This window comes from Triticum urartu, chromosome 7A, assembly GCF_056163025.1.
Source record: "Triticum urartu cultivar PI428250 chromosome 7A, HENAU_Tu73, whole genome shotgun sequence".
NCBI classification, from domain to species: Eukaryota; Viridiplantae; Streptophyta; class Magnoliopsida; order Poales; family Poaceae; genus Triticum; species Triticum urartu.
In genome coordinates this window covers 38,496,285-38,504,447 of record NC_141879.1, presented here as the reverse complement: position 1 = coordinate 38,504,447, position 8,163 = coordinate 38,496,285, and positions in this window count along the sequence as shown.

Here is an 8,163-nt window from a genome sequence, read left to right as displayed (position 1 = left end):
GAAGAATATATGACATTTATGAGCTAATTTAGGTGAAATTGATCATTTGTGAGCTAACTTAGGTGAAATGGATCGTTTATGAGCTAACCTAGGTGCAATGGATTGCTTATGAGCAAACTTAGGTAAAATGCATCATTTTAGAGGTAACCTAGGTAAGATGGATCATTTTGGAGCTAACCTAGGTAAAATGGGTCATTTTAGAGCTAACTTGGGTAGAATGGATCATTTATGAGCTAAGTAAGGTTAAATGGGTCATTTTAGAGCTAACGTAGGTAAAATGGATCGTTTATGAGCTAAGTAAGGTAAAATGAATCATTTTAGAACTAACTTAGGTAAAATGGTCGTTTATGAGCTAACTAAGCTAATTATGCCATTTTTGACATAAGTAAGCTAAGTACATGTCATTATTGAGCAAACCTAGTTAACTAAGCATATTAGAGCTAACTTTGGTCATTTTGGAGGAAACAAAGCTAAGTACAGATCGTTTTAGAGCTAACTTAGGTAAAATGGATGGTTTTGGAGGTCAGTAAGCTTATTAAGTCATTTTGGAGGTGAAGAAGCTAAGTCTAGGTCATTATGGTAAGCATTGGAGGAAATAAAGCTAAGTCTAGGTCTTTATGCATGTGTTCAGCAAAACACTAGATAAACTTACCAAGATGTAGGAGGTGTAGGAGCAGTGTGGCTCATGTCGGTAGCTGGAGAAGGATCGTGCGATGCTTGTCTGGAGTTACGCTGCACCAAAGATCATTTCCAATGTCTTGTTAGCATGATGACACTCAAATGTTAAGACTAGCAAGTAATGTCCATTCAATAAAACTCACCGTGGTCCCAGGAGCAATCACTGGCATCGGCGGAGCGGTCTGACCTGTCTTCTCGCACACAGACTGCACATTTTGTTTTGATGACTCAGTCATACTAGTTAGTAATGAGACAAACACTACATGAATGTTTTGGATAATCTACAGAAGAAACTTACCACAGCTCGGACATGGCCCTTGCCTGCATGTCATTCTGTGCCCTCTCCTCCTCCATCATCTTTGTCGTCCTCTCCTCCAACTCCCGCTGCCTCTCCGCCGCCTCCGCCAGAAGTTTCTCCGTTCTATCTCTCTCACTCTGAGCAGCCTGCAACACCACTCACATGACCATTTGTAATCATTGATGGAAGCGCACAGAATGTAATGGAGAAAGATAACTGAGTACGTATCACTAACCTTGATGGCGAGTTGCACTGGCCGTTCACGAGGCCTTATCTCAGGAGCGGAGCTCGACTGGCGCGCCTTGATCTCGGGGAGAGTGCTAGGACAACGGATAAGTCCATCTCCAATGGCTATGGAGCCATGGGACCTCCCGCCACCAGATATCATCAACAGCTCTGGATCAATGGGACCCTGGCTCGGGTTAAAGTCCTCCCCTTTCCTCGCCTTCCCCTCATCTCTATATCTCACGAGCTTGTTGTGGGAGGAGATGTTGGTGAAGTTGTTTGCATCATCGAGGTCAGACTGAGAGAAAGCCTTGACTTTCTTGAAAGAGGCAGTGTGGGCCATGGCATACAGGTCGTACACCTCTGGCACCTTATCCGCCTTATTGTAGCGTGCCTGAAAGAGAGAAACAATGAAAATTAGTAATTAAAGGGCTCAAGCTAGCATGATGAATGAATTGCATGAATCATGAAGCAAACCACATACCCAGTTGCGCCCGAACTGATATAAGTTGGAGCTGCCTTGATGGTGTGGCACACCTTCCATTTGGGCACGTTTGTCCTTGGCCTCGTTGTGGAGGGCTAGCCATTGTGGAGAGCACCACTCATCGACCAACACCTCCCAACAATCCATCCGATCCGCACACCATCTCGGAGACGCCTAAGTTGGCAAATAGAAACTTGAGCGCTACGGCTAAGAATTACTAAATGAAGGAACTTAAGTAGAGAAGGCCTTAAGAATTACCTTCATGTACTGCTCCTTACTCAGGAACTTATCGCGGCACGCCGGCTTGGTCTTCTTGATACCACGCAAGGCGTAGTAGTCTCGAACAGCCCCGAGCCTCGTGCCGTAAGTTCTGGAGTAGGCGCTTGCAGACGTTCTCGATAACATGTGCCGCGTCCTCCTCGTATCCCTCCTCACACCTGTAGAATGTCTGCAATCAAATGAGACAATATTGATTAGTACAATTAATAACTAGCTAGTTGAAGATTTTTAAATGTGTAAAGGAGAAATTACCAAAAACTTTCTGATCACCATGTCTGCCCTCGTGTCGCACACGACACCGTCGATAATCTCATCCGGCGGGGCCGGGGCAGCCACGTAGTGCTCCCAGCTCAATCCAAGCTCTGGAAGCCGACCCTCACCAGGCAACGTGACAAACCCCGGGAAGTTTTGCCGGCAAAGAACTCCAAGGACGGAGTTGGGCCGGCGGACACTATGATGGTGGTCCCAACCCCTGCAGCATGACAAGGCCAACGCATTAGTTATTTGAAAAAACGTGAATGCACAAGGTACAAAAATATTAAATGCACTTACGTACCTCTCCCCATCAGGGAAAATCAACCACCTCTGCTCGCGGGTCACCGGCACGGACGGGAGCCGTGTAGCACCACGCTGGTAGACGGTGCCCCCCTCCTCCTCAAGATCAGTCGGGTCCCCACCATCATCAGCATGGCCAGTCGGCTCCTCGGGCTGATCCGGCCAGGTACCCCATCCGGACGTGTGCTCCTCCGGGGTCACGTGGGCCGAACTCTCGTGGGCCGAAGGCCAGTCGACCCGAGGCTCGTGGGCCCAAGACCCGTGGACCGGAGGCTCGTGGACCGGAGTCCGTGTAGCCTCCTCCTCGGACGAGTCCACCCTAGCAGTCACGTGCTCGGGTGAAACAGCCGGGGGTGGCGGCGAGGAAGGCGCCGTAGACCTACCTCCTCTCCCACGACCACGTGCCCCACCTCCTCTCTTCCTACCTCGAGCTCGTCCCCTGCTGGGCACCGCGGTCGACGAAGAAGGGCCCGGCGGTGTGGCCATACTGTCAAGCAACGCTCGGCGGGGAGGTGCGTCTGGAATGGAAGACCTCAGACCACGCTCCCGACCAGCGCCCACCATCTTTCAACACCTGCCATGACAAACAGTAAACGAAATTAGTACAACATAAAAAAAGACCGACATGAATAATAATATGTTTATCACTTAAGTGTATCATCATCAAGTACAACATAAAAAAATGTAATACCTGACACTACTAATAATCTCGATCTGTATCATCAATAAATGCATAATCATCATCATCACTATAATCAATGACGGGCTCATAGGGTTCATTGGCATCAACATGTGCAAGGCCACCTTGACGTAATCGGTCAAGCATTGACAGGTCATCCGCAGCAGTAACCTCTTCTTGTTCCGGCTCTTCTTGTTCCTCCTCTGGGGTGATGTCGGATTCATTGTCGCTGTCTACTTCAATGTTTTGGGGTGAAGTATAGCGGTTCTTGAAACGCTTTTTGGAAAGACGTGTCTCTTGGAAGAATTCTCCTTCATATGTGTCTGGGTTAATGTGAGGTTCATAATCCTCTTCCTTTGGGGGAGAAAGTCTAGCACGTGGCGGCACTTCATAAACGACATCCCAACCTTTCAGATTTGGATTAGTTTGGCAGGCCCATGGTACATAGAATACTTGGGTCGCCTGTTGAGCCATAATATAGACATCAGGAACATCTAAATGAGTGCTTTGGTTGATTTCAACTAGCCCTACATGCTCATGAGTCCTTCTAGTCTCCTTCGGCTGAAACCAATAACATTTGAAGACTACGACATTCGGTGGATTTTCACCATAGAACAGAAGTTCATAAATTGCTTCAACTCTCCCATAATACTCGGTACCTCCTTCGCCGATAGCAGATACACAACAATTTGTTGACTTTTGGTCGGCCATAGATAGCTCTTTTCCATAGGTACGAAAGCGATACCCGTTGATGTCGTACTTGTCAAATGAACGGACCTTATAGTCAAAACCATTAGCGACTTGTCTCAATTCGGCGTCCATAGACTCTGAATTAGCCTACAAGTTTAATATGAAAGGATTGTTGCATTATGCACAAATTAGCGAATGATATGAAATTGTCTAATAGAAATTACCGTTTGTATGAACCAAGAGATGAAACCGGGATAGCCACCTCCTTGCTTTGCGAGAAGCTCATACTCTTCGATGGAATCCTTTTGGATCTCCGCTCCATACGAGAATATGGTGACGTATCGACTGTATGACATATCCAGGATTAAGAGTAGTTCAAAGGAAATAGAAGTTGCGAAACAATGTACCGAGAACTTACTCGATGTACGGCCGCACTTCTATCAGGTTGTCTAAGATATACAACGAAATGGTCTGCCATTCTTCGTTATCCAAAGATACTGGATGTGAAACACTAGCTGGTGCGAGATTCCCTTTGAATAGGCTGAGGTTGGATCCACCCTTTTTAGGCTCGTCAGCATTGTACCGAGGCTTCGGATTATGCAAATGACGATTTTTGGCTTCGTAGTGCGCTGTTACGAAGTTTGCCGCCTCCTCTGTGATGAATGCCTCAGCCATCGATGCTTCAATTCTACATTTATTTTTACATTTTTCTCGAAGCATCTTCTGCATCCTCTCAGTTGGGTAGCACCAACGATTTTGCATGGGCCCCCCCAATCTTGCCTCGGTCGGGAGATGCAAAATCAAATGCTGCATTGGATTAAAGAAGCCCGGTGGAAAGATCTTCTCTAACTTGCAGATCAACTCCGGCGCCAACTCTTCCATTTCTTCTAGCACGCCAGGCGATAGTTCTTTCGCACAAAGAACACGGAAGAAATAGCTGAGTTCTGCCAGTACTAGCCATTCATCCTCAGGGATGAAGCCACGCAACATCACCGGCATTACCCGCTCAATCCATATGTGCCAATCATGACTCTTGAGACCAAATATCTTTAGTTTATCAAGATTCGCTCCCCTCTTTAGATTCGCTGCATACCCATCGGGGAACCTCAACTGCTGTTGCACCCACAAGAGAATTTCCCTCATAGCTGGCCTTCCAAGATTGAACCATGCCTTTGGCTTCGTCCAGTTCTGCTTTCCTTTCGGTTCTTTCATGTTTTTTAACGGCCTATCACATAGCGCCTCCAGATCGACTCTAGCCTTAGTATTATCCTTTGACTTCCCATCTATGCCGAACAATGTACCAAAAAGTGCCTCGGCGATATTCTTCTCAGTGTGCATCACGTCGATGTTGTGTGGGCAAAGGAGGTCTTTGAAGTAAGGCAGATCCCATAAGCATGTTTTGTGAGTCCACGCATGCTTACTATTATACCCCTTGAAGTACCCTGGACGTTGTGGATCTGGCTCGAGAGCGTTTAACTGATCCAGGGTCTGTTGGCCTGTCAATGCAGGTGGTGCAGAGTTTTTGACAACTCTACCCCTGATGAAGTTCTTCTTGTCTTTCCTGAACTTATGGCGAGGATCCAGGAACTGTCTATGCATGTCGAAGCAAGAAAACTTGCGACCGGCCTGAAGCCAACGAAACTCAAGAGCTCCCTTGCATGTGGGGCATGGGAACCTTCCATGCACACACCAGCCAACGAATAGCGCATACGCCGGCAAGTCATGCGTCGAGTACATGTACCAGACATGCATTATGAAGTTCCGTTTGCTAAAGGTGTCGTATGTCTTGAACCCATTATCCCAGGCTTCTTGCAATTCGTCCTTAAGCGGCTGCATGTACACATTCATATTTTTGCCCGGATAGTTGGGTCCTGGAATTATCAACGTCAGGAAAATGTTCTTTCTTTGCATAATCTGTCCGGGGGGGGGGAGATTGAGTGGAAAGACAAATACGGGCCAACAACTGTATTGGGCTGCCGTCATACCAAACACACTGAACCCATCCGTGCTGATGCCGACTCGAGGATGCCTCGGATCTGCCGCTTTGTCAGCATGTAATTCATCAAACCTTTTCCACGCAACACCATCCGATGTGTGTACCATCATCAGATTCCCATCTGCATCTAGTTCGGTTCTTTTGCCTGTTTTGTGCCATGTCATCTGTCTGGCCGTCTCTTCGACCATGAAAAGACGTTGAAGTCTTGGTACGATTGGCATATACCGAAGAACACTAACGGGGATTTTGGTCTGTGTATTCTCACCCATACCGTTGTCTACCACAATATACCTGGAAGACTTGCAAATGGGACAATAGTTCAAGTCCGCATAGTCAAGCCTAAATAAGGCACATCCTTTCTCACAGGCATGTATCTTCTCATAGGGCATCTTCAGTGCACGGAGGATTTTGTCCGACTGGTACAGGTTTGCAGGCATTACATGGCCTTTGGGTAGAAAGCGTCCAAATACTGTCATAATTGCGTCATAGCATTCTCTGCCCAAGTTGAACTGAGCCTTCAGAGCCATTACTTGTGAGATGGCATCCAACTGACAAAGCTCAGTGTGCTTGTGGAGCGGACGTTTCGAAGACTCCAACATTTCATTGAAGGCGTTTGCAGATTCCTCCATCTCCTCGTCCGAATCCCAAGCATCATCATAGCCTTGCACCATGTTTTCCATCCTGGTACCATGCTCGTCGGTGCGACGACGATCCACCTCAGCTCGGTCACGTTGGGCAGACTCACCATGAAATGTCCACACCGTATAATCGGGCGTAAAACCACTCTTCTGCAGGTGTTTGCCCATTTCAGCCTCTGTCTTCTTTTCCCAATTGCCGCACCGGAAACAGGGGCACCAGGTTTTCTTTTGGCCATTTGCAAATGCGGCTTGCATAAACCCCTTAGTTTTTGTGAACCATTCAGCGCTCCATTTGTTCTGACCAGTGTGACCGGTATACATCCAAGCACGGTCACTCATCTTGACTTTCAGAGCTACTGGACACACAACAATTATATATGTAATTCACCATGTATGTATTCATCAGTTGATCTACTTTGTCAATTTTATTATGTCCATGCAACCTACACTCTAATAGGTAATGATAGGTCCTAATCCCACCCGTGTATGTGTAGATTGGGTATATTTTCCCATGCTATGCTCCGGATCCGACGCAAAATTTCGGCAGCACCTCCCCGCTGTTCTCCTGATACACGTCTCTGCAATAAACAGAGAGGATGTGTACCCGGAGAACAACAGGGGAGGCACTGACGAAATATATGCGTCGGATCCGGAGCAAAGCATATGGAAAAACGAACCCAATCTACACATACTCGGGCTGTCCATGGATAGCGTTGGACAATTCGAAAGAATCAAGGTTATAAATATGCAAATGCATGCATATTTATAACTATGACGCTTTCAAACCGGAGACACATATTGGTTACGCATACTGATGATTCAAGACACATATATAGCTAGCTATCAAGTTTCATCGGAATAGATCAAATAATTAATGGGGGAGGAGGACTTGTCATTTGTGCTCACCCACGAACGAAGGGGCAGAGCTCGTCAAACGCACGGCGAGGTCGTCGAACACCAAACCTCGCAGCGATGAAACAACTGCACATTTAAAAATACACGATCAACACAATTATATATGATGTTTTTCATAACAAAATCGAAAAATATATGACCTAACTAATAATTCACAAATATATGACCCCGTCGGCCTCTGGAAGGCCAAAGAACACCTTTTCGGGAGGTGTCGGTGGTCGGGGTGTCCTGTCGGTGTCGGGGTGCCGGGTCGGGGTCGGGGTGCCGTGTCGGTGTCGGGGTAAGGGTGGGTGTGGTGTCAGGGTGTCGGTGTCGGGGTGTCGTGTCGGTGTCGGGGTGTCGTGTCGGTGTCGGGGTCGGGGTCTCGGGGTCGGGGTGTCAGGTCGGGGTGCCGGGTCGGGGTCGGGGTGCCGTGTCGGTGTCGGGGTCGGGGTGTCGGGTCAGGCTCGGGGTCGGGGTGTCGGGGTGTCGGGGTCGGGGTCGGGGTCGGGGTGTCGGGGTCGGGGTCTAGGGGTCGGGGTGTCGTGTCGGGGTGCCGGGTCGGGGTCGGGGTGCCGTGTCGGGTCGGGGTGCCGTGTCGGGTCGGGTTTTTTTTCCTCTTTTTTCCTTTTCTTCTTCTTCTTATTCTTCCTTTTCTTCCTTTTCTTCCTTCTTCTTCTTCTTCTTCTTCTTTCCTTTTTCCTTTTCTTCTTCTCCTCCTCTCCTCTTTTTTCTTCTTCTTCTTCC